This window comes from Rhinolophus sinicus, linkage group LG04 (genome assembly GCF_036562045.2).
Source record: "Rhinolophus sinicus isolate RSC01 linkage group LG04, ASM3656204v1, whole genome shotgun sequence".
Taxonomy (NCBI): Eukaryota; Metazoa; Chordata; class Mammalia; order Chiroptera; family Rhinolophidae; genus Rhinolophus; species Rhinolophus sinicus.
The window spans coordinates 134,269,900-134,297,694 of NC_133754.1; the positions used below are offsets into that span (position 1 = coordinate 134,269,900).

Here is a 27,795-nt window from a genome sequence, read left to right on the forward strand (position 1 = left end):
ACATGTTTTAAAAAGTAATTACTGTATATTCTCCTTCAGCGGAAAATGACTTGAAGTTTCTATATGGTGAGTTTGTAAGGACATGATAGCTTCCGATAAATTCCAAGGTAAGATCTACTTCTCTGAAGTGTGCATTTATTTAACAGTGTCATTATTATTAAGTTAGACAGTCACTCTTTTTACACTTGGCCCTGCCCTGGAGGAGATAGAAATGCCTAAACTTGTTAGTGTTCACAAAATGAGCGATGAAACACACATACAGTTCATGTACTGCTAGGAGGCAGTTAGAAATCACATATCACTCAGTTTGCTGTGAGTGTCCTCGACAGCACTGGGCCAAGCAGCATATTTACATGTTTGTGGAAGATTAACAGGGGTCAGTGACAGCTACCCTTAGCAACCATGTGTACGTGCATCCTCTTTCCAAACAAACACAGCCCAGAGAGAAGATAAATTAATAAATCCTTTAGTGATCTGTTGACTATTTTCAGATGGTATTTAGCCTTAGCAACAGTTTCCTGTCATTCCTTGGCAACTCTACTCTAAATTTTACTTTCCACCTAAAACTATAAAAACAGACTTGAAGTGCATGTTGTTATATTAAAAGCAACTTTTAAATCTTCATTGTTCTTTTTGGCAATTTAACGGACACAGTTATACCACTAACCTAACCTCTCAGGGAATATATTAGCTCTTATTTAAATTACATTCTGACTTTACATCGAAAGTTCATCACAAGATTTTAGTTTTTCTTCTTGCTCATTTTCCTTGTAGCTTCTGAGTAATTAGGAATCAGAACATTTGTCTTCCAAGGGTGGGATGGCATGTTGTGCCTGAGAGTTTAGTCTGAAAGTAAACTATGTATTGGCATCATTACCTTTGTAGAACCGAAGGAGAAAAACAGAGAAGGTAATGGTGACTTTGAGGTCTTCCTGATATAGAAATCCAAGAGGAATACTGAACTCCACAGGCTTTAGCCATGATGACACCTGTCTACTTGTGGATGTCGTACACTAGCAAATATGCTTTTGGAATTCTTTAATGTGGATCAATGTAAGTAACATCAAGCATTAAAAATAGCCTATACTTAGTACAGGGCAAGCTGTTAACCAAAACTTCTCAAAGAGGAGAGGTATTAAGTTCCTCAAACCACACAAGAAGCCTCCAGAGTTTGCTGGTGCTGGGGTACTTAAGTACATGACTATCTATCTACCTTTGTTGGGAGCCGCAGAAACCAAGTCTGCATTGATTAAGCAGAGAATCAATGTGTTGTCAAATTACTGGGAGTTCACGGTATCACCAAGAGGGCTAGAAAAGCAGGCTCAAAAATGTGCAGAAACAAAGGAAGTTGGGTAACAGGCAAGATCACTTTCAAATTCAAGCTCCAATTCCTGTCTTGTTAGGGTACCACTGTTGCCAGCCCCTGAATGCTGATGCCCAGCTTGCATCCACTGCGGCTGCTGCTGCGGCCATAGTTCGGCCTCTGCACTGGATAGTGTGGCGGCGATTGCTTGTGAGCTGACTGTTGGTTGGCGTCACTAAGTCCTGACTCCAAATCCAGGACACTGGCTGAATCTAGGCCAGGTTCCTGTTTCTTAGTTACAAAGAAGGCTGGGAAACCAAGTAGCTGGCATTTTCAGCTTCTCTACAAAATAGGTAGTAGAAAATGGCTTATGCCTCCCACCAAGTTTCATGAGATGCATGCTTCCCTAAGAGAAGGAAGGAGGTCCACATGCGAAGCAGGCTAAAAATATTGCCAAGTGCCTAGTATATTCTCTAGCGAGTCTTTAGTGAGGCTAACTTTTGGTGCAACGTCTGCTGATTTGACTGCCCAGCATATCTTCCCTCCTTACTCTGGTGACATCAGTCCTGAGTCCTTGGGGAACCAGCATCCCTTAGACTATAAATGTGAGTTTGAGGTGAGCTTCCTTCTTATTGGCCTGCCTCCTGGTACATGTTGCCTCCAGTTGGAGTTATCCCAGTATCAACCTCTCAACCACAGTGATCAACCCAGAGACGTTTATTAGCACCCATCCACATTTTCCCCTAGGATTTTCCTTATTAATCCTGGCCAAGAGTTCTTTTTCCTCATTATTTATGAGGCAGTAAGAATGAAGACTAGAGCTACCTAAAGCTCTGATTCTGGCCTCAAAAAGACAACCAGCCTGAGAAGACAAAACCAACATATAGGAAAGAGTGAAGATGAGAGATATGGAAAGAGAGATCCCAATGGTGTTTGAGACTCAAGGTCTGTTCACCCATAGCCGGCACCATGCACAGTTTGTTTACGTGAGCCAATAAACTCTTCATTCATGCTCAAGACAGAACACATCGGGTTTTCGTTACACCAACAACCCTCTAAGAAATATATTGTCCCTTTTCTGTCAAGACTAAGGAGACCTAGAATACTTTCTTGAATTTTGGAAACTTTTTGTTCAAGCAATTCTAAAGGAAATGTAAACGTTTATTTTTCTTAGACAGCCAGTATAGTAGCAAATTAACTTAGATTCAGGAGTTCTGATTGTTCCTCCTAGTTCTGCTACCAAAAACCCCTATGACCTTGAGCTCATCACTTAATGTTTCTAGGCTCTATGGAATGCAACTTGTATAATGGGTTGAATTAGGTGGTCTCAGAGGTGCCTTTCACTGCTAACTTCTGAGACTAATGTTTTCCAAATAACTTCTAACCGTCAATGTATTTTCTCATTTGAGTTCATGGCCCTTTGGGGTTTATTTCTGGTTCCCTTTCAAAAAAAAAAAAAGGAAGGGAAGAACTAGGAAAAAGGGGTTAGAGTTTTCTTTTTGAATATTTTCATATATAGATAGTTCCATTTATATCTATTTGTTACAAATACTATCTTACACAAATAGATGCATTGATAAATATTTTTATGATACACCCACCATCTGAATAGTAGCACATTAAGTGTCATTGATACATAATTTTCCATCTGAGAGTTTTCAATCTCGATAAGAAGACAAGAAATACACTCAGGTGGAACATTTACAAATCAAAATCAGGGCGGTGAACAACCGCTGTGTGAGAGGGTGGGACCAGCTCTATTTCTAATGGCTGGGTTTTTTTAGAACTAAAACAAATAGTAACCAAAAACTTTTCAGAGGTTCTGAACTCCTAAAGAATCGGTCTCAGCAAGCAACATCAACTGCAAATTTACTGCAAAGTCTATTTTATGTCAAAATTTCTTTGAGTTTGGCTTGAAGGGAACATTTAATTCTTTTCAGTGTTTTATTTTAAACAGATATTATGACTGTGATTATGCTCATATTATAGATAACCTCCCATTCTGTTTAGCTTTTAGAAATTCTAAAATACGTCCTTGCCACAATGCATTCAAAGTGCATCATTTAAACCACTTCAAGTATAACATCAGTTTGGGGAAAAAAGAAAACAAAATTTTCAGGAACTGTTATTTATGAATATCAGGCCATGGTGGCACCAATTTTTTATGCAAGAGCATGGGTGAATATGTAAATTAGCTGGCTAAGATTATGTACTCTGGTATAAGTATCCAGGAATTGTTTTAAAATGTTACATCTTTAAAATCTCAAGGATTTTCTAACTTAATCTGTGTTTATTAAAGAACAAGAGTACACCTCAGTGGGAGGAAGAGACGAAGGCATATGGTGTTGCTTTCTTAAGCCTAGTGACAGAAGACTGTGACGGGCAGTATAGATCGTGTGAAAAGTCTGAGCACCTGGTTTCAAATTCTGGCTTTACTAACAAATTAATATGTCCTTATCCTTTGTAAGCCTCCCATTCTACATCTGTGAAAATACACAATTGACTTTTATATCTCTTACATGGGTATGTATAGATTAAATGCCATTACAAAGGAAACAGCTGTGAGCTTAGCACAGAGTAGATGCCTGATAAATATGTTTTCTTTATTACTCTCTCTGAATTTTAGCTTCCTCATCTGAAAAGTAGGAATTCAAAAAATGCTATCAGAAGGAAAAGATGCACTGTAAGTTCTAAAGTTACCCAGAGACGATGGGTGACCTCCAAACAACCCTAAGTGACAATGCATTGGGGCTAGGTACCAGGTCAACCCAATGGCTTACAGCTCAGATACATAAACTTATTTACCCAGAGGGTCTCCCATAACAGATAAAAAGGTAGAGCTTTCAACAGATTGACTTACTACTATTAGGTAAGTTCTCTCTCTCCCAGTACAAAGAATGCACAGGAATAAACAAACAAACAACATTGAACAAAAAGGTTGTTTGGTAAACATGGAATCAAGTCAAGTTGGCTGAAATATCAGGGGTCAGCAGACGTTTTTCCATAAAGGGCCAGAGGGTAAATATTTCGGGCTTTGCAGATCATGCAGTTTCAACCACAACTGTGACTTTTCAACTTTGGTGTTGTAACAGAAAGCAGCACAGGCAGTACATAAACAAATGGCCGTGGCTGTGTTCCAAAGCACTTTATTTACCAAAACAGGCTGGTGGGCCGTAATTGTCCCCACAGGCCTTACTTCGTGGACTCTTAGATTACATGGTAACAGTTATCAAAATAAACATTTAGGTATAACTGCCTTCACAGCAGGAATAGAACTGTAGAATGGATTTGATACAGGGGTCTGGTGCTAGTGAGCCCCCATCCCTTAAGTGGGGTAGGGGTTCACTCACTACCAAAGTTTGTATCTCCTCATCCTGTCTTTCTGTTGCTAACTCACATTCCTTCTGGAGGACACAGTCTTTCCACATATGTAAATAACTTTAATTATGTTCCAGGCTAGGCCTTAGCCTAGAGGTTTTACTGCCTGTTTAAGACATAGCTTTGTATTGATATACATTTATATAGCTCATTGTATAGAATTTGTATAGTTGTGTTTGGGTTCTTTATGTTTGCTCATAGTTTAACTCTCAAAAAGCAATCTTAACTTAGTTCCTTATTTTCTACTTCAATATTTTGGGAGAGGTAAGAGTTTCTCACCATTATCTTTCTGTATCAGGACCCATGAAAATTAACAAAACTTCTAAAAAGTATGTGACACTCAGTAGGGATTCAAAATTACTTTCTGGTGGGGAAAACTTTTAAAATAAGAATAAGGATATAGTTATATACATTGACCCAACATTGAATTAGTCCCACTTAAAGAATTATAATAGTGTTGACATACATATAATAGTGTGTCCATAGCTGTCAGGCTCTGTAATTCCCGTCTGGGAGAATTAAAAGAACAGTGGAAAAGAATTTGCTGAAGAAAATAAAGTGGATATAACTGGGAGTACAGAAAGGAGATGGACCAGCCAGCCTAGACCAAACTGTTCTATGCTCTGTACCCAGCTGGCCATCTCTCCTCTTGTCTCTTTATCTGTTGTCAAGCATACGTACAGAGCCCTCTCATTTTATTTCTATCTTTCCAGTCATACTATTTTTTGACCTTTTATTCACACTACATCCTGTGACTCTTTGGTAATATTGTGTGTCTTCAGGATTTTGTATTCAGATGTGGTACAGGAAGTGGGAATGGAGAAAAGGAAAGGGAAAAATATGGATTTTAGCATTTGTTATGGCTTTCCAACTTCGTATGCGTGTATTAATTTGAATCCTCTACCTAATTCTTTGAAGTTATTTACATTTTATAGATGATGAAATTAAGGCTCAGAAAGGTTAATTCATTTTCCTAAAGTTTCATAACTTAAACCAAACAGTACCACATGCGAATCTGCCTCCGAAGTACCTACTTGTGTTGTCAACTAGTGATCAATGTTGCCTCTCGCTGTGCTGCTAGGTGCCCTAAAATCAGTCCTCCTACAAAACTGGCCCTGGTCAAAAGCAAATTTGTTCCAGACAAGTAATTGTAAGTGTTGGAGAGACTGTGGAGAAAAAGGAACCCTCATACACTGTTGGTAGGAATATAGATTGGTGTGGCCAGTATGGAGGTTCCTCAAAAAAATAAGAATAGAATTACCATATGACCCAGCAATCCCTCTCCTGGGTATCTACCCAAAAAATCTGAAAACATTTTACATAAAGACACGTGTGCTCCAATGTTCATTGCAGCTTTATTTACAGTGTGGCCAAGATATGGAAACAACCAAAATGTCCTTCGATAGATGAATTGATAAAGAAGTTGTGGTATATATACACAATGGAATACTATTCAGTGGTAAGAAAAGATGAAATACGATCATTTGTGACAACATGGATAGATCTTGAGCTTATAATGCTAAGTGAAATAAGTCAGACAGAAAAAGCAGAGAACCATATGATTTAATTGATATGTGATATATAAAACAAAAACAACAAAAGCACAAGACAAACGAATGAGAAACAAATACTCATAGACACAGACAATAGTTTAGTGGTTGCCAGAGGGTAAGCAGGGAGAGGGGTGGTAGATGAGGGTAAAGGGGCTCAAATATATGGTGATGGAAGGAGAACTGACTCTGGGTGGTGAACACACAATGGGACTTATCGATGATGTATTACAGAATTGTACACCTGAAATCTATGTAACTTTACTAACAATTGTCACCCCAATAAACTTTAATTAAAAAGAAAAAGAATTGCACACTTGAAACCTATGTAAATTTTTTTTTAACAAATGTCATCCCAATAAACTTAATTTTAAAAAAAACAAACTTGTTCCAATCTTCTTAACCTATGTTAATGCTTAATCCCCCAATGATCTTTTGATTTCCCTATGGCCATTTTTGCTGTTCAGCTTCTGTCTACCACCTGGGAAAGACAAAATGAATCATTCCAAGAACTTTTCCCTTAAGCCCTTAAATATGGAATAAAATTGGTGATGACTGCTAAAGAAATCTGAGTCTAGTTCACAGTTGGAAGAGTAGTTTTTAGAGAAGGAAACTCTCTTTGGAGCTCTGAAGTCATAACATGTAAGCATGTTCTGCCCTTGAATGAAATAGCCTATCCTATTTATAAGACTTAGTAAGTTAATGTCAGGTTCATGAACAATAACTATTATTTATATATTATTTTTTCATTCTATTTTAGTCCGTCCTCCAACTTTTGTGGGATGAAGTGACATATAAACTTATAAGATTGGGAGTTTTGACAAAGCAGGTAACCTCCCAAGTTTCAGTTTACGCCTCCATAAAATGCAGGTGCTGGACTAAATAGTCTCTAAGATCCCCTCCAACTCCACATTCATAGTTTATTTTGTCCTGATGAGATGCACATTGTTAGGCTCTCTTGTTCCGACTTGGCCTAGATTTAATGCCTGATACAAGGCATAGGATGAATTACTTCCTGATATTAATAGGTTTATTAAAGGGACTTACCATTGTGTAGATGACATTTTATTTTTAACCCAGTACACAATCTTGCATATTTCACTGTGGGACTGTAAGTCTTTGTGTATTAGTGTTTAAACCAATTTAACTTTCATTTTAAAGGACAGTTGGAAGCATCCCAGCTCTTTGAACTATGAAAAAATACCCAATGGCCCAAGTTGTTGGTGTAGGCTGCGTCCTATGCTTACTTCTTGTCAAAACTTGGGCAGGCTTCACCAAGAGCCATGGATTTTATCAACAGAGAGGGATGTGTATTTGTAGGACAGAAGGGATAGAAAATGGGGGCTAATAGGAGAGGCGTGAGGATAAATATTAAACAGAATTTTCATTTAGTATACACTGTGCTGCACCTAGGAATATAAAGACAAACAAAATTTGTTAGGCTTTTCACCTAGCATCTTTGTCTATCCCCCCTCCCAGAGAATTTCTATACCTCATAATTTCTTTACCCTATTATTAACATCTGATATTAGAATGGTACGTTTAATTACATTACAATTAGTGAACTACTATTGATGTATTATTATTAACTGTAATCTATACTTTATTCAGATTTCCTTAGTTTGTGCCTAACGTCCTTTTTCTATTCCAGGATCTCATCCAGGATTCTGCATTACATTTAGTGGTCATGTCCCCTTATATATTCAGTTTGGCTATAACAGACTTTTATTTTTTTTCAGCATTTTCCTTTTATCTCAATATTTTTACTTGCTTATTTTATTTATGTCAAGCTGTCTTAATTTTTCCCCCTCTATTTAGTAGAGCGTTAAATATTTCATCCATTATTTAGAAAAAGCTCTGGAAATTCCCTTTTCTCACAAACTGCCAAGCATCTTTAATTTCTGGAAAACCTGCAAGTAATGAAGGCAACACTAGCTAGAGGCCAATGAAAATTTATGATTAGTGAATTAAAATTTTCTTTGGATGGCAGAAGGGGAATCATCATTATTAGTGCCTCATTACTTGAAACTCTTAAATCTCACTCAAATGAAGAATAACCTAGTTAGGTTTCAAAAGAGGTAGGCATTTTATTGAATGTTTGTAGTTACAGAGAAATAGTTAAGAACAGTAGCATTTAAAGTGCCATCATTAGTCTTGAACATTCTTACCTCCTTAGGAAGCGTAAACATGATTCACACCTTCTCAGTGCTTCCTATTTTATCTGTTCAACAGATTTATTAACTAGGTTTGGAACTGGGCTTGCATCTATTTCAGATAGAAGGGCCAAGAATTCCAGTTCTGCCTATTCACAATTTAATAGTAACAATCCTGGGCTTCTGAATGAAAGATCCTAGAAAAATGCAGCTTATTGCCCAATACAGAGCAAAGAAGAGTCAGTTTGATATGAATTCCTGCAGGCCATTTTTTATCTCTGTAGTCATCAGATACCATTTAGACTGGGAAACATGATGCTCTGCTGAGCAAGTGTAGAGGAAATATAATTTAAAAACAAGCAAACACAGAAAAATCTTATGCCAACCCATAAATCCTCTTCTCAAAGGTAATAGAGAAAGAAAACACCCTTATTGTTGAATAAGCGTTAAACTAGAATGTGATATGCATCAGAGCCAATCCACTGTGATTCACCCTTTGATATGCACCCTTTGATTCAGCCCAGCAGATACATTCTATTACCTATATGTGTCAACATAAGAAACATCCATATCTATAGAGAATTCTTGTGAGTTTATTTGAGCCAAACTGATGACAATTGCCAGGAAGCGAAACCTGAACGGGTTGAGAAATGCTCTAGAGAATGGCAGTTCTGCAGTTTATTTTATATATTAGAATAAAAGGAGGAGACATAAGGAGGGTCACATGAAATTCATTGGTGGTAGATTATGAGGGCAGGAGAAAGCAACGTGGGGGATAGGGGAAATATCTGGTATTGGATAAAAAAGGGAAAATAGAGAATCACATACCTCTTTTACATTGGTGAGTACAGGATAGTTAATTTCCATTTCAGCACATGGAGGTCGAATGCGAGGAACAAGATAACAATGAGGGGTTCTGTGGTCTCATGCTCTGATGCAGGCTTAGGCCTTGAGGAGTCTGGAAAAAATGATTATTACTCTGACACTTCAAAGGTATGTTAGCTTAGATGCAGAAAGGCAATAGACAGGCTCACTTAGGTAAAAATCGACCTTTGTCAAGGAAGCTACAAGCCTAGGACTTGATTATGACCTGCTCTTAGTTAGGAATGTTTATCTTCAGACCGTCCTATGTGGTTACTTTTGATCTCTGAGTCTGTCAGGCTCACCATGCAGGCCTCCCCTGAGCTTGTCACATTTAGTATGTGGCCCTTTTTTTGTCCACATATGTTTTCAAGATAAACTACACATAGTCTTCAACTAAGGGGACTTGATATCATCATGGGTCTCATGTCATTCATTCTAACTTTACTTGGTAATTGGGATGACCATCTATCTTAGTTAATTGACTTTATGCCAAAGGAATGGGGGTGGGAGACTTGTATGTTATGACAAGAAGTTGTTTTAGAACTTGGAGCAAGGGGCCCACAAGATTTAGGCTCCTACCTTCCCATAAAAACTGGGACAGAGTCACTGTCCCTCCTTTGATCTTTACATTTCAAAGCGATAGCTGCCAAGTCCTGGAGAAAGGCATTCACAGGTCATGATGTTAACAAAAGGCTACTTTAGTTTCTAAAAATCACAAATTTCTAAGAAACAGAGAAAGAACTTAAATGTACAAGTTTCTAAAGTAACTATTCTGACTAAAAGGGAGGAGAGGAATAGCTCTTTCCTTCTTTTCCACAAAAAGAATGAAGACTCATATTTTGTGTTGCTGTTTGTCCTTACATAAGCCAAAGATTTCTTTTCTCATTCATGCTGAAGTGTTTACTAAGCATCTGGCCACACGCCAGACTCCACTCTAGGCACTACGAATGCTAATACTGGGGAGATGCAAAACAGCCTCATCACACACTGCGGGAGCTCGCCATCTAGGAATGAAATCCCAAGGACTGCAAAGTCACAGCAGTCCTCTTACAGGTCCCCACAAGTCCCAGCTGCTAAGAGGAGAAAAATCTGAATACCTCTGGGCCAGATTTCAGACTCACCAGGCACTAGAAGTTCTTGTGTGGGGCAGAAAAAGGCACCACGTGAATATTCCACCACATTGCAGTTATTCTTTGCTAATAACAATAATATTAATTACATAGTGTTCATGTCCTGTACTCCCCACTGATGATTCTCACAACAGCCCTGTGAGGTAAGTATTATTTCTAGCCCGATTTACAGATGAGTGTTGGCAGCTGGATAACCTGGCACTGAATAGAGAGCCAGTAAAATAAGAGATTAAGTTGAACATGAGTTTACCTGACTCCAAAGTCTGACTACACTGTACCCACTGTGTATGAGTTTACGTGAGGAAAACGCCAACCCCAGTGGTGGACGATCTCTATTTCTTACTGAACTCTACATAAGCTCAGCAAAAAGACCACCTCAAATAAGAATCCCCTACATTTGCAATGCATTTAACCATTTCAAGTCATTTTTTGTACAAGGTTTTGAGGTAGGATCTGACAGCAATTTCTGGGTGTGGGCCAGGATCATGTCTCGTGAGACCGAAGAATGGAAACACGGACCAAGGAGAGGCAAGGATTTTTTTTTAGAAAGAGAATAGCTTATTGCAAGCACAGGGCCAGAGCTCCTGAATGGGAGGGGATCCCGAATGGGGGTGCCCAGTGACTGAGGCAAAAGTTCTTACTTTTGTACCTTCTCTTGTCTGTTTGGAGAAGGGGGCTAGAGACTTCTAGTGGAAATCATCTATTACATTTGTCCTGTTTGTCCATCCTGAAGGGATTAACAAAATAACTCATTCCTATCTACTAGATATGCTCCTTTGTTCGGCCAAAAGGGATTTGAGATAATTTATTAACCTCACGGCATACCCTCATATCTTTGTCCTGGAGTGAAGGAGACATTCCACCACCTGGAGTTTCAGGATATGGCTGCCTTTTCCTTGTTTCCACCAGGGACCTTCCTGTCCACCTAACAACATGTTAACTAACCTGTCTTAGTTTCATTGGATCCTCGCAACAATCTTGGCAACCAGGAAGGGCAGGTATTTTAAATCCAAACCATGTATTAAAACCTGAGATTCAGAAATGTTAAATAACTTATTCAACATGAAACAGATAGTGGTTTAAGAGCTGCGACTCTTCTCCAGATATGCCAACTACCAGTTATGTGTGTCTTGAAACTGAAAAATCTCAAGCTGGAGACCTGCTCTCTGTGTGCATTTCTAACAGAATTATAGTGGCACCAGGATTCCCTCAACCCTATTCTCTATCCCAAAAGTCAAGCTAGAGTTAAGTATGAGCTTTGTCAATTCTGGACTATACCGAGCGATACTCACTTAAGCGTGCCTTTATGTGACTTGTAAATAAAATTCCGTTCACTTAATATCCCCTGTGGCTAAAGAGTGATGTTTAAGTTTTTTCAAACTTATTTTTACTGTGCTTCCTGGAGAATTTTGTACACTACTTATCCCAAATTGGGCCCTGTTCTGCAGTTTTCATTCAGGTAAAACTAATGGAGTTTCCCCAGAGTGAGGAATGTGTAATCAATCCCATTGTTTGATTTCAATGGCTTATTACCCAGCAGGAGAATTGTTATAGCAGAGGCAATTTAGAAAATCAGCTACGATTGACTCCAGTCAGCTTGCATACAGCAGTCCCCACAACAAAAAGTCATGGTGTTTCATGCCAGAGATGATGCAGTCATTAAATGAGACCACCCGGGCACCTAACTAATCCCGAGAGAGAACAGGACTGTATGTGTGCGTCTGGGTGTGTATGCGTGCACAAGTACATGCTCATGTACGTGTCTGTGTGTTTTTAAAAAAAAGTGCATTTGGAATTGTTACCCCTCAAAGAAGGAAACTTAATCTTCCAAGTGGTCATTTCCAGTATTTTCCAAATCATAGTTATTATCAGAACCATCCCTTTACAGATCTCAGGTGGCTGACCTTGAACGTGATATTTAGTATTACTGTGATTATTTGTTCTTCTAAAAAGTTAGAAAGATGCCCCTGTCTGGGAGGTATGGGGATGACTGAGAGGTCTGGACAGCTCCCCGAACTCAGCAGCTGAAATCTGGGTTCTAATCTGAACCAGGCCATCAACGTTCCTTATGTCTTAGGCAACTGAGCTAGTTCTTAGGCCTCTGTTTGCTCATCGGTCTGAAGAGCTTGGATCAGATGTTTTCCCGAGCCTCTTCCAGCAATAAAATTTGGGGTTTCTAATGTTGCCACATCCTTGATAAAGGAAAGCCTTTGTCCGAAAGCACTGGCTTGATTACTGCCAACTCATGTTCATGTCAACTTGTGTTACTGCCGTCATGTCTATGGACTCCACCCAATGAGCCGAATGTGAAATGAAGATCAGGGAAGAAGAAAGGGAACAGGTACAGTCCCCATCCTAGCATAGAAACGCATGGCCATCAGGGACCGATAAGTACATGTGAGACACTACAGGTGGTGCATGATGAGCACCATCTTCTCAGTGAGAAAAGGCAGCCCATAATCCAATAGAAATGTAAAGTGCATCCACCGACCTGAGAAGTCCTTTACAGAGATGTTCCCTCAGGACCTTGATGGAGAAGGGAAAGGAAGGAGAGCTGGAAGAGAAGATACTGACATTTGTTAGGAACCAACTAGGTTTATAGACATTATCTCAATACCCTCTCGGCAACACTGAAAAGTAATTAATATAAGCTTCATTTGCAGAAACCTGAACTTGGAAAGGTTATGCAATTTAAAAAGTTGAAAATAAAACTAAACAATCAAAAACCTGGTAAGGGTGATAGGCAGAGCTGGGATCCAAACCTTATCCTAATACCCGAGCTCTTCCCAGCACAGCACATTATATGTTCAGAAAATTCAGCATCCTTTAAGTCATATCTATTTTGTCCCCTAGTACTCATTTCCCACCGCTGTTTATGCATATCTTTTCAGAACATCACCTAGAGGGAGAGAATATTGCCTAAATCGGGGGGGGGGGGGGGCCAGGGGAGGGGTATTCGCTATGTCTCCATTTCCCAGCCTCATACTCATTTTTATTTCGTGACTGCCCGTTTCATCCATTTCAGCTTATTAAAAACAAGGCCTCTCTGCTTTTGTAAAATGCTCTTTTTATTGTTGGGAAGGAAATATCTTTAACAGTTCAAAGGCAGGCTGCTGTGATGCTGGGAGCTGCGTCAGCACAGAGACAGTCTCGGCTGCTTCATGAAAAGCAATTGCAGTTTTGAGAAGCAGCAGCTATTTGCAATCCTCCTTTCAAAAAGATCACTTTCAAAATGTGGCATTGGGTGGAAATGGGGCAGTCATCATTTTCAGTGGTTTTGTTGGGCTGTGGCAGCTGGGGACTCTCTTTTCTCATCTCCTACAGCCCACAGACCCTCACACCAAACAGGAGGTAAAAATGCCGTTGTCCTTAAAATAAAACCCGTCTGTGCGGCTACATATTGTACACATTTTTTTATGGAAAAAAATTAAAAGCTTTTGTAGAGGAAAGATGATCCCAGGAGTTCAAGTAAAAACTCACTAGACATGGAAAAATAGGTGTTTTTCCTTAATAAATATAAAGAAATGAAAAAAAGTTGATAGAACCAATAGGCACTGTCCCATTTCCACCCTTCGAGTCTACCCTCCTCTGGCCTTGCCGAAATGCAAGCTTCTCCAGGAAGCCTTTTCCCATCGCTTCTGTGAGATTTTATTATCCTTTCACTTAACTTCTAATATGTTTTATGAGTACTTTGTCTGACATCTCTTTCCTATTTTTACTCTGGTTAACTTGTGCACATATTTTGTCTTCTTTTCTCAGCCTGTAAACTTCAGGAAAAAATGTACACTTTCATTGATTTATATATCCATGCAACAAATGTAAGGTGATAGTCTACTAGGTGCCAAGTACCATTTAGACACTAAGAATGCAAATGTAATATTAATAATCTGTTCCTTTCCTCAAGAATCTTACATTCCAACATGGAAGACAGACATGTAAGCATATATATAAATTTCAATCGAGGGTATGCAGGATGCATATTTAATATATTTTATAACCTTCCAAATATTTCTGTACCTTATAGAATGAATGAATGAATGAATGAATGAATGAATGAGTGAGCGAATGTGGGTTCTGCTCTTAAACAACAGTGAAGGCCCTAAAGAGAAACTGGTAGAGAAATGAAAACCAATGATGACCTATATGGGTCCTTGGGAGCACTATGACTCTCAGGAATCCAGCCCTGAATCTTTCTTTATCGGCAGTTTCTTCTATGTATGGAATAATTTAAGCATTAAAGGCAATCCTAGGGAAACAGCCAGGTGGAGTATGAAAAAACATCACCTTAGAGTCAGAAGAAATAGTATGTACAAAAAAGAGTATCAGGCAGTCTGTGATAAGTGCTGACTGAGGATGCAGTTATTAAATACCACAGGAAACAATAAATCTAACACTATTCAGGAGACACTTTATGGGGTAGGCATACTTACCAGAGAATGAGAAAAGGGCAAACCCATCTGGAGAAAAGCTCAAGCATGGGCCATGTGATCCAAAGGCAAAAAGACAGACCATGGAACATCTGGTGTTTCTTAGATTTCATAGTTGAAAGTTGGATTCCTGCCAGGTAATATTTTGATGCTAAAAAGTAAAATGCCATCTACATTCCTTTATATGTCTCTTAAAATATTTTCTCCTGTTGGCTGGTTCCTATTTCTTGACATATATATACACTTTTTTTTTTCCAATTTCTTAGGTTCCATGATCCCACAGTCTTTGTTCCCTTCCCATTTCCATAACTGATCAATTTATCTTTGTAGAACATTCTCTTCCAACCTCCAAATGTCAGCATTCTCTAGGGTTCAATTCTTGGCTTTGCATTTGAACTGTCAAAAAATCACTACCTGAAATCATACCATTACCCTTTAATTCAACATTCAATTCAATTCTACCGAGATGGTTGTCTAATCTCTATGATCAATTTCACCACTTCCTTCCCGAATTCTGCTTCTTTTTTATCAATCTTAAATACATTTACTCACTGATGTACACCGTTAAATCAAGCTTAGCCATCTACCTGTCCCTTACATTCTTCATTCCATTAAGAGATTAATGATCATCAGAACTCAACCACTACAGTACATTCCAGGATTTAGAAATCTCTTCCTACTAAACAGGTTTCCCCACCAAATTCCTCATGTCCACCGAGTGCATCATCATTCTCTCTGTCTCCTCAGTTTACCATATCAGGCATATTTGATTCTTACCTCTTTTTATCTCCATGTCTAGTCACTAAGGTGTCTCTGGGGCTAGGAACAATCTAAAAAACTATTTTGTTGAGCAAAAGTAATCAGACACAGAGAAGTATTTATTGCCATGTCATCTCTCCCCCACGAGCACCTACTTCATTTAGACCTTGCTACCTCATGTGCAGGCCTTTGAATAGGTTAAAACATTCTGTATTTCTGCTCTCTAGCCTCTCTTAACCAGTGAGCACTTTTTAGCCTGATTACCTTTCTTAAAGACATATGTTGAATAAACTAAGCTTTTTTACAATTACTCAATAACTAGACAACGACCAGTAGAAATATTAAGTCAAAAATGTGAGCTATGAATGTAATGTAAATTTTCTGGTAGCCACATTACAAAATGTAAAAAGAGACAGGGGAAATTAATTTTAATAGTAGCATTATTATATTTAAATCAATCTACCCTAAATATTATCATTTTAATATGTAATGGTTGATAATTAATATTATTAAGATAGTTCACTTTTTTTTTTCATGCTGAGTCTTTGAAATCATACATCTCAGTTCAGACTCACCACAGGTAAAGTGCTCAAAAGCCATATGTGGCTACTGCTACCATACTGGACAATGCAGTTCTAAAATATACCTCGTGCCTCCCATTTCCATTCTTTGCTCATGTTCTAACCCTTATATCCCTCCTTATTTTAACATAAGTAGATCCTGATAATATCTCAGGGCTCTCCCACCTTAAGTTTTAACTCTCCTGGGTAGATTTCCCTCACTACCATAATGCTATGACTTCATCTCATGGGAGGCATTAGCTATACTATGCAGCCGGCATGTCCTGTGTGTTACTTTTTGTAATGAATGCATGAGAACTGCACGCTGGCCAGATTGTCAATATCTTGAGGGCTGATACCTCTCTCTGTCCCTCATATCACTTAGCAGAGTACCTTTCATAGAGAATACACAGTAAATATTTGTGGATGAAGTAATGATAGTATGGAATTTTTATAATAAAAAATGTATAAATAGAATTTCTTAATCAACAATCTTATATTACTTACCAATGGAGTGCAATGCCACACTATGCTATCATTAATCATTATACAGCTAACTTTATAGATTTCAGTAAAGATTTATTTTTTTATTCTTGTTTCAGAAGGATAAATGAATATCAGAAATAGAAGAATAGCACACACTAAATGGAAAATCAAGTGAAACTAGTATAATTTTATCTGTGTGATTTATTTATATGTGAAGTGATGAGAATATTGATATCTGAAAAATAGTGAGTATAATAATATTATGGAAGACATAATTCAGTGAGCTCCAAAAAATATTGTCTGATTATCTTATCAGTATGGAGGACTTCTCAGAAACAAATTTAGAAGATGTAATAAAAGAATGTGTTGGAAAAAGTGATTTGATAAGGGATCTCTAACATCAATTTGTGATAGGGAGGGTTTTGTACAATTACTTCATGGACATGTTTAAAGGAGGTGGCAAATGCTTTATCAGGGAATGATAAATGCAATGGTGGGCTATATGTTTACATGCACAAGAAGTGTTTGATGAGATTTCACACCAAGAATTACTGATTAAAGTAATGAGTCCTGGTGTAGAGGGTATAGGAGCTGAATATGGCTTATAGTTCCTTCATCATGGAGGATTTCTTTATGTTGCTATCATTTTATATAAGGTAGAAACAGTCAACAGGCCAAATGGCAGTTAGTTTAACATAGTATAAAAGTATAGGGTAAGTATTAAAAACATATCTACTTAAAATTCTAAAATCAGTGAAATCTGTACTTAGAGACATGCAAACACCACTATCACCAAACACCCTATTCTCCCTTCAGGCCTATTAATTTCCCATTTACAACTTGTATCACCTTCGCAAAATGGGATAGAACTTTTCAGATGTATTCTGATTTTGTTGAGAGCTTTTGAAGCTTGAAGCTTCCAAGATAGAAACATATAGTACAATGACTGGCATTAAGGAAACTAATTCTGTCGAAAGCCACACATCAACTCTTAAAGTTATACTATAATCTTGCTGCTAATAAGACTGATGCTAAAGTCCAAAACTCATAAATATTTACAAGAGTACTTTAGAAATAAAATAAAAAAAGTCTTCTGAAACTTGAGCAATATTTTTTGAACACCTGGATAACTACAAACAAAATTTGAGTATTTGTCTAGTGTGCATATGCATTTGTAAGGATATGTTTTCCGTGTAACATCTATTGTCAGATGGATGAAACCTAACTTGCAAATGTGTGTTATATATGTATTCCTCTTATCGTTAAGGGAATTATTAACTTAAATGCAGGCAAAGAGTGCCAGGAGGGAAAGCAAATTCTGTCCTGGTTTACAGTTACATTTGGTGAGTCCAATTGGAAAATTAGAGAAGGTGGGTGGTAAATGGGCTGAACAAGGTGAATGATGTATGCCAGAGGCTATGCAGGAAAGCTGAGGCATGACCTAAAATAGTGATGAGAGAACACCAAACATAGCAGGTGCCAAAGCCAAGGATAGAGAGTGGAGTATCCAGTCAAGGAGAAAAGCCGTAACTGGGAAAAAGAAATAAATGTTCGAACAGATAAAACTCAAACAGGCAAAAGGAGTAGTTGAGGAGACAAGGCTCTGGAAGGGGAAATGCCTTCCTAGAAAGTCAATTGAAGCTTGCCTTTTCTTTGGCTGGTAGGGCTAAAATGTGTGTGTAAGAGAGCCTGGCTTTAAGAAAACAAGGTTGGGGCATGGGATAGGTAGAGAATGAGAAAACTATAAAGGTGTCTATTAATTATAGCTCTTATTAAAATGCAGCAGTCTGAATTTCAGAAATCTAATTCCTAAACAAATCTGTTGAGTCTTGTAAATGCTCTACAGCATTAAAATCGATGCAGAAAATTGGCAAATGCCTTAAGAAAATACATAGAAACAAACAAAAAAATCAAGAGCAGTAATCAACTCGGGGCTTAAAGAGGTGAAAAATCATTACTACAGGCACAACAAAACATGCAAAAAATAAAACTGAAAAGAGTCTTTACAGCAAACTAGATTCAGTGGCTGGTTTGGTATAAAACATTTAGCAAAAGGAAAAGACAGTTTCCTAAATTGTTGAACTGGTAATGAATTATCAACTTGATCTTTATTGTCATCATCATCACCATCATCATCATCATCATCATCACCATCATCACCATCATCATCATCATCATCATCATCATCATCATAGCTCCCTGTTACCTTACCACGAGTCCACTCACTGCCATGACTACAAAGCCTCATATAATCTATGATCTATCCAGCACCTCCTTTCCCACCCCTCTCATGGCAAACTCTTTCTGGTTCATTATGTTCCAACAACACTGGGCACATCTGTGTTCTTCAAACACTAAAGTTTATACCCATGTCACAGCCTTTGCACAAATATGCCCTATCTAGAGGTCTTCACCGCTTCCTCTTGACATGGCTGTCCTGTCTTTTATTCAGGTGTCAGCTCAAGTTACCACCTTTCAACAAGATTTTCCTGACTTCCCTATTCAGTATTACCCAACACTGCCCATACCACATTATGGGCATTATTTTGTATTTTGTATCACATTATTTTGTATCATTTTCTTAATGCCACTTAGTTCTATTTGAAATTATCCACCCATCTACCTGTCTACCTGTCCATCGATCTTTGTTGTTTATTACCTGTTTTCCTATTATAGTCTATCAGAGAAAGAACCTTGACTATTTTCCTTCAAACTGTAATTCCTAGTGTCTAGAACTCATGGTAGATGCTAAAAAATTATGTGTTGAATAAATGAATGAACGAGTTGAGTATTAAGTACTAAAATTCACTGAATTTTTCAAAACTCACGACAACTCTGAAAGATAAGTATCATTTTCTTTTTTGTATCTATTTTACCAAAAAGGAGGCTGATATTTTTCAGAGATTAGTTGACTTGCCCAAGATTGGGTTGCAAGTAAATATGTCTGCAAAGCTCATTATCTTCCTTACTGATAGGTAAGTGTCACATGAGATAGTGAAAAGATTATAAAGCACAATAATAATCTAAGATATTTTGTTTCAGTTCTCATTGTTGCCATGGCACACTTATTTGCTAACCACTCATGAACGTCAGCTAGCTTAGTCTTTGAAGCTCCATGAAGACAATTTTCTAGTTTTATCATGGAATAAGTATATCTAAGTCAGTCTGGAGAAGTATAGATCTGCTCATGAATTCCCTTGCGATCACATTTGTGATTAGCTGCTGACCTCAAAGAAGTCATGTTCTATCGATTGATGTCAACACCAGACAAAGCCTTAGAGCCCTGGTTGACACAGGAAAACCTTACATAAAAATTGTAATGCAGTTTGCTTCTTCTCTTTAACTTTAGCTACACCAGTAAGTCTTCCCTTTTAGGGTAATATGGCAAAACAAAACAAAACCAAAAAAATAACTTAGTTGCACAAGTTCATTCTTTTGGGGTAATAAGGGAAAAACATGTTCACACAGTTTCAAGGGAAAGAGAAAGTAAAACATAACCAACGCAGTAGTGAATAAAAAATATATTGATGTAAACAATCCAAACTAAACAGCAATAAACTAAATGCAATATTCATTCAAATTTAAATGAAAATGGAGTAATAAAAAATGAAGCATGAAACTGAATTTACTTAAATTCATTCATCTATTTATCATCACTGTCATCTCAATAAACTAAGAAAGCTATTTAACTGTCTCTTGGGTTTTAGGATGAATCTTGGCATATGTTAATCCTGGAGATGTTATTGTCATCATTGGTCTTCTTAATCAAATATTTATTTTTAGAGTTAATATCCTTAATATATAAGAATTTATTACAAGTGATTATAACAAAGACATGCACTCTAATAGATAAACAGGCAAAATACGTGAGCATTACAGAAACTAACAAATACAAATAAAATTTTGAAAAATGAAAAACTTTTCAACCCAACTGGAAGCCAATGAAACATATATTAAAATAATAAAAGATTGCCCTGACTAAAATGTTAAAATTGAAAAATGACAGGGTTTACTATTAGCTACAGTGTCAGGAAGGAAGCACTCATATCTAGCTGGAAAGAGTGTTGAATGTTAGAACCTTTTGAAGTGCAATTTGGCAATGGGTATTATCATTTTTGTAATTTGATATACAGGCTTGACTGAGTCCAGCAATTCCTCCTAAGGAAATAATCATGATTCATGCAAATATACAGCTTTAAGAATGTTTATCACAGGGCTGCTAATACAAGAAAAAAGAACTGACAACAGCCTTTTTGATAGATCTAACAAATCATGTTTCATCTATAAAATTGAAATTTTAAGTACCTATGCAATACCTAAAAATGTTGTAGCAAAGCAACTCATATCATTTGAAAAATATTCATGGAAAAGTAAAAAAGTATTCATGGTAAAAAAAAGTATTCATGGTAAAAAAAAAAAAAAAAGGAGCAACTTGCTGCTATTAGTGAACTTATAAATTATATATTAATACATAGAAAAGAGACTATGTGACTACATAGCAAAAAGTCAATAGCAGTTCTTTCTTGTCATAGGATTATGAATGACTTGGTTTTTTACTTCAGTTTTTTTTGTAAATTTTCAACAGTGAATATTGAATTATTTTTGTAAAAAGAAAAATAAAAACTAAACAATTAGGGAATTATGATTAATGATTTAATCTTGATACAGGTGAGACAATGAAAATGAGCAATATCAGGGAGTAAAGAAAAGAAGAAAAAATGTGAATTAGAAAATTAGGAAAGCAACTAAGTATAGAGAGAGGAATGGGAGAAATGGAAGAAGCATATTTAGAATTGTGTTTCAGTCAAAGCAATGCGCCTTGAGCAGGTACTAGACCTTTTATCATGTTTTTTTTAACTATAAGTCTATGTTTATTCATACATTAGACATAGTTTATTTTTACAGTTTTATTTTTGAGTACACATTTGCTGAATTTCTAGGCCAGGTTCAGTCTACTGAAGAACCTTTATAAGTAGTTTATATTATCTAGAACAAATGTATTCTGCAAACCCAGTCTGGAGCAAAAAGGGAAATAACATCTTTCTAAAGACTGGCTTAGAAATTTTGATGCAGTAGATTAAAATGTTTCCTTTATCTGGTAGCAGGGCTGAGGCATACCTGGCTGCGAGACCACCATTCACAGGTATAGCCAAGTAAACAGGGTACAGACCACCAAAAATAGACCAACTAATCTATCCCGCGTTATGGTACAGGTTTCACAATTCAAACCACCTGTATGCGACAGTAAATTTACGAAACCTTTTTCCGATACGTTTGCTGTCAAAAGTGGAATTACTTATGCCATTGGTAAGCCTGCAGCTATACGAGTCTGTGTCACATTTAAGATGCACAGAAAGACTATTTGCTATTAGGCCAAAGAGAGGAGCATTAAGTCCAATATGCGTTGATCCACATTCAAGTAGGTCTGTTTCTGCTTCTGGAAGTTGGATAATTTTTCTGGTTATGATATCAAAAGTTTGGTTTTCCTCAACAGTATAATCTGGTTCATGATTGTCCATCTCCTCCCTGTAGTCAGTGCTTCCTCAGGTCTTCCTCAGTAGCGTAGGCTCACTGCAACTTTTTCACAATTCACCCAAGCACAGCCATCTTTGGCTGACACATGACTCAGCCCACAAGACCTTTCGTTTTTATTGTGTATCCCTAAAAATTCAGTCAGCAAACTATAAAAGCTAAAAAAAAAAAAAAAAAATTGCATGTATCTTTCATTTATTTTGTTTCATCGATATATGAAGAGTTGACATCTTTTCTTTCTAGGCCTTATCAATGACTTGGAAAATTCTAAACGAAATTAAATGCAGTACATACATTAAAATCATTGAGTATTAGGTGCCACTGTTAGCCATGATGTCTCATTATTATTTTTTGCAGTGCAGTCTATGGTACTTTGCACTATATAAGGCATTTTATCCCCGTTATTCTCATCAAAATCCTTAGAAGTTGTTTGTACCATTTCCATTTTATAGGTGAAGAAACCACAATCTAGAAATGTTATATAACTCCCCAATACCCCAGCTATGCTTAAAACAAATGGAAACTAACAAAACTAAATCTACTGTGGATTATTCTCAAATTATGTGTTACTCTGCAGAACACCATTCATACCAGCCATAAAATTTCTGTTTTATTCTCCCTCTATAATAATTATAATTTCAAAGACTTTTGCTCTGTTTTTATGATGGATCTCTGTATGTAAGAGCTGCTGATTGTAAAGCATCATGGTACAGAACATCCAGCTACCTTCAGCAAATCATAGCATAGATTTTTCCACATCCCATGCACATGTTGCAAAGAAAGAATGTTCAAGTTCTGCAAATTATTTTGGCTTATTTTTGAGAATTTTAGCAGAAATCTATTCTTCATTTTTAATTTGACTTAAAAAGTATGTATGTAAGAAAAGATACATCAAGATTAGTTAAGAGATGTACTTTAAGTGAGGTGATTGTAAACACCTATTAAGTAAACATTTAGACATCCAAGAGCCTTTGAGGATAATTTCAAGATTCAACTGGGGTCAGATTAGGTTAATTTACTAAAGTACTAAAACATAAAATTTAGAAAGGAGCCTCTGAGGAGCATAAGAAATAATTAACATGAGCTTCTTGCACATAGAACTTCTTTTCACCCTCATTCTGATTATTTGTGGGTGGGAGGAGGGCTGTAAACATCCCAGTAGATAAGTCATCTAACGTCCTGATTCAGGGTTCCTTTCTCTGGGTTAGCTTCCATTGGCTTTGAGTATAGTTGGGATGTTGGGGAGTTATGTTACCTTGCTAGATTTTGTGTCTTCATTCCCCTTCAGTGATGTTTGTCTCCATTCCATGAAAGCCACCCACTCTCATCTATATGCTGGGAGTATTCAAAGGTATTTTTGTAACTAACTTTTCCTATTAGTTCTAGAAACCTTTACTCAACTTCACATTTTCATTTTTTTTTTTTTTTTTTTTTTTGGTTGTCTCACAGGCATTTCACAAATAATATGTCCAAAATAACTCTTCTTATTTCCCTCAAATTATAATGGTTTCCATTCTTCTTTATCTCAGGAAATGGCAGTACAATGCATCCAGTTGCTCAAGCCAAAAAGCTGGCCATCATCCTTGGTTCCTTACTCTGTCTGACCTTTACATTCAGTGTCACAGCAAGACTTTTCTTTGTACCTACTACCTCTGTCGTGAATCAACCCAACATCCTGTACCTCCACTGACAATATGGTAGTCTATGCCTCCTTACAGAATTCCATCTCCACTTCAGCCACCCTCTCCCCAACCTGGTTATCACACAGCAGCCAGATAATATTTTAAAACAAAAATTGCAACAATAACAACCTCCATTAATTTTCTAATGGGTCAACCATGCATTTTATGCCCTACATAAAATATATATTTCACAAGGTTCCACTTCTTCTTTTAGAGATTTTTAAAGGTATTGTTGGCATATGCCATGCATGTTAAAGCATACAATTTGATGAGTTTTGGCATGCGTATATACCTGTAAAGCTATTACCACAATTAAGATAACAAACATTTCCATCAACTCCAATAATTTATTTATGGATTTTTTAATACTCCCTTCCTCCCTGCATCACCCGTGTCGATAGATAACCACAGATCTGCTTTATGTCACTCAAAATCATTTGGCATTTTCTAGAAATTTACAGAAATGGATTAATACTTCCCTTCCTAAACTACTCACAGAGAGTCCAACTTGATTGTTTTTTCAGTTCTACTCTTATAAAAAGAAAACAACAACAATGACAACAACAGGGTGAACTAGTTTAATGCAAATCATTGGGAAAATGCAAGCATGGTGTCTGGTTTTGAGACTGGCTTATGACACTTCTGAAACACTACAATACTTTCATGGACTTGAATCTTTTTAAATTCTAATCAAAATATATTAATAATAAATTTTAATTTTTAATTAAAATTTTAATAATTCTTTTCCTCCACCCAATTTTGAAATCTAGATTTGTCTCTAGGTTTGTCTTTTTTAATATTATCATCACAGTTTGGGAGGTTGTGTCTTCCTAGAGATGACAGTGATGCTATTTAAAGCAACTGAGGGGGCTTTGTGTGTATTTACCAAAGAATGAAATCTTAACAATTCAAGGAGTTATTTACAATGTAAGGAATATATCATATTATAAGAATTGTTCAAAGACTTTCCCAAAATAAGTTTTTAATTTAATACTTGATGTTTTTATGTTATTTATTTCAGATTGCATACAATTTTGATTATGAAGTATACTGAATTAATATTCTAAACTGTCATTTCTCTTCCCAGAATAATCATAGCATGTTTTGCTTCTTGTTGCTTTAAAAGGAACGTTTTAAATTGCTTTTTACAACAATGATTATGAAGGGAAATGCCAAAATACAATTAATTTCACTACTTTTTAGAATTTGACATTTTCCACTAGCTAAGTAATACAAACATGCATCACTTAACTGAGCAGTATTTTAATAGCATCATTTTCACATTTTAATTGTGTCACATTTTTTCTTTGTATAGTGAGACACATGGTGAACAACTGTGGGATTTAAAGAACAGGTAAGATTTAAAGCATGCTTGGTTTTTTGTTGTTGTTATTAGTCTTTCAATTTTACTTTGTTTTATTACTTAATAGTATTTCTTTACTACTATAGGTTTTAGCATCTGAGAAATGTGTTAATTTTATTATGGAGCATGAGGACTGCAAGTAAACTTTTAACACTTTCAGATTATTTGGAGGCTTTAAAAACCTACATGAATTTTCTGTACATGATAGGCAGACATAAAGTCATTACAGATGGAGTAAAATTTTAAGTTCAAAGTAATAGGCAAGTTCTATGGTCAAGAATGATTGTGAATCTATACAGCGAATTTTCACAAGGTAATATTTTTACAAAGCATATATTGCTCTAGTTGTGTTGTTCTTACCTCAGTAGAAGAGCCAAGTGAGTGGTTGATTGGATTCCTCAAACCTACTTCTTGCAGAATGAGACTCAGCACCAAAGAGTTTGGGCCTACTCCCAACACTGGAGTGAGATTTGTTGGGATGATGAGGGGAGAGCCTTCAGCTAATGGAGTAGGAAAAAGAACAGGTAGAAAAATAGTCAAAAGGAAAACAAATAAGTAAAGGTAGAATTGAAAACAATAAGAAGGAAGACAGCAGAATACCATAAAAATAAAGAGAGCAAATGAATATATTACATTTGCTTCATTGTCAACATTTGGGAAAAAAAAGATAGAGATACAACAAATTAAGAATAAAGAGTAGAGACTGGAAAGTAAAGGGAAGTAGAGACAACACATGTAATAGGTTGCCCTGAGAGAATGGGAGAAAGACAAGAATAAGTGGTGAAAGATAGAGGGAGAGGGTGCCATTTAAAATGTTTGCTACTTATTTGACAATGTAGTTAATTGAAACTAGAACTTGAATGGTTTAAAACACAGAAACAATGAATATTTTTATCTGTTTCATTGAAGAAGGAAAATACCTATTATTGTATAATTATTTGATGTTTCTGAGAATCTTGCTTTATGCTTAGTTTAAGCCTTGTTTCAATGAAGAAAATGTTTCTTGATTTGTTTCAAGTTTTCTTACAAGTGTTCTAAACCTGCTCTACTCTTGAAATCGCTTGACTTCTAAAAAAGGGAAAATGCACTTACAGAGGTGAAATAAATCATTAAAATGCATTTCTAATCTACAGAAAGTATATGTTAAACAATTCAAATTTACAGTCAGAACAGTTCAAATCACTCCTGCATTCAGAGACACAAAGCCCTAGATTTACACTGTAGTTATTCTGTAATTGCTATTTGCAGGCAAAGGAAAGGCTAACAATGGTGCTAATCTCAATGTAATATACAGATTTACCATGGAACCTTGTAGAATTGTCAGTTTTCTATCCCAAAGCATAAACGATAGAGATTCCTCAAGATATCTTTTCTTTTATTGGCATAAAGATATAAATAAGTAAAAATTCATTTTTAGCAGAACTTAGGAAGTGAGTTTTAAGTTTATGGTTGTTGCTGTTTGCTCATTGTTCTCTGGTGGCTGTTACGTGTTAATCATTTATCATCACAATAAAGGGTCTCTTTCTTCCTAACAGTTGATATATCTTGAGAAAAAGACTGGTATTTTACTGTCCATCATGTATAAAGCTGTCACTAATAGCCAACCATCTATTCTGTTTCATGAATACACAGTAGAGTTTAATGGTGACAGAGAGTGGCCATTGACTCCAAAGTACTTATGAAATACCAGCATCACCATCAAGATCACTTAATCACCCTGGACCTCAATGGTTTTATTTTCAACAAAAAAAGGAAAGAAAGAAAAGAAAAAGATAATATTACCTACTCACAAAATTGCTATGGCATTTGAACAAGTTGTCAGTCTGGAAGTATTTGGAACTTGGTTAACATGAGGGGCTGATGTAGCTGGTGAGACTTGGGTTCTACTTGGGTCTACTAGTAGTCTCCATCTGAAATCCCATGAGCGGCACAAATGACTTTGCAAGAATTGTTGCAGGTGTTTGTACTTGTAATTCAACTTTATCATTTAAAATAGTTATATTGGGAGTGAATCAATCTGTCACTTAAGAAGCTTTAGTCATCATTTTCATGATTCTATATTTGGAGGGCAGAAGTACTTCAGCCTCATAAAAATCTCCCTGCTGTCTGGTCCCTTATATACCCTTAATGGAATAAAGCGAGGGCCCTCTCATCTATTGCAGTAGCTCTAGGCTAGGTAGTTTTATGTACATTTCCTCATAGAATCCTCAAATCAATCATGTAAAGAATATCTGATTGTTCCCATTTCCAAACGATTCTCAGAAAAGTTGAGTAACATGACTGGCATCACCTAGCTAGGGGGGGGTAAAAAGGCGGGAGAATTGGGAGTCAGAACTCTTTCCACAGCTTATATGTGTTACAAAATGCTCTGCTACGCTTCTTAGTGAAATGTAATATATTTAATACAAGTATTATCACAGTGATTTTATCCACATTGGTGTAGACGAATCTTTAATGGAAAAGAAGAGAGAGAGCAAAACTGATTGCTAGTCTATTGAGGTCAAATTTGTTTTCTTATTACAGTTGCTGGTATGGTGAATTACACTGATTGATATTCAAATATCATATGTAATGAGTTCCTGGGATGAATCCCATTGGGTCATGATGC

General features: G+C 36.6%; 1 protein-coding gene and 1 pseudogene across 44 annotated transcripts in view; one reads left to right on the top strand and one right to left on the bottom strand.

Annotated features, from left to right (window-relative positions):
• PTPRD (protein tyrosine phosphatase receptor type D) overlaps positions 1-27,795 on the top strand; it is a 2,063,955-nt gene that overhangs the window by 1,414,247 nt on the left and 621,913 nt on the right. For all 44 annotated transcript variants that reach the window (XM_074330405.1, XM_074330404.1, XM_074330420.1 and 41 more), the window contains one exon: positions 25,140-25,178. The gene's annotated coding sequence lies outside the window, so the exon portion shown is untranslated. The remainder of the gene's footprint in view (positions 1-25,139; positions 25,179-27,795) is intronic.
• On the bottom strand, positions 1,400-22,129 carry LOC109445132 (transmembrane protein 126A; annotated as a pseudogene).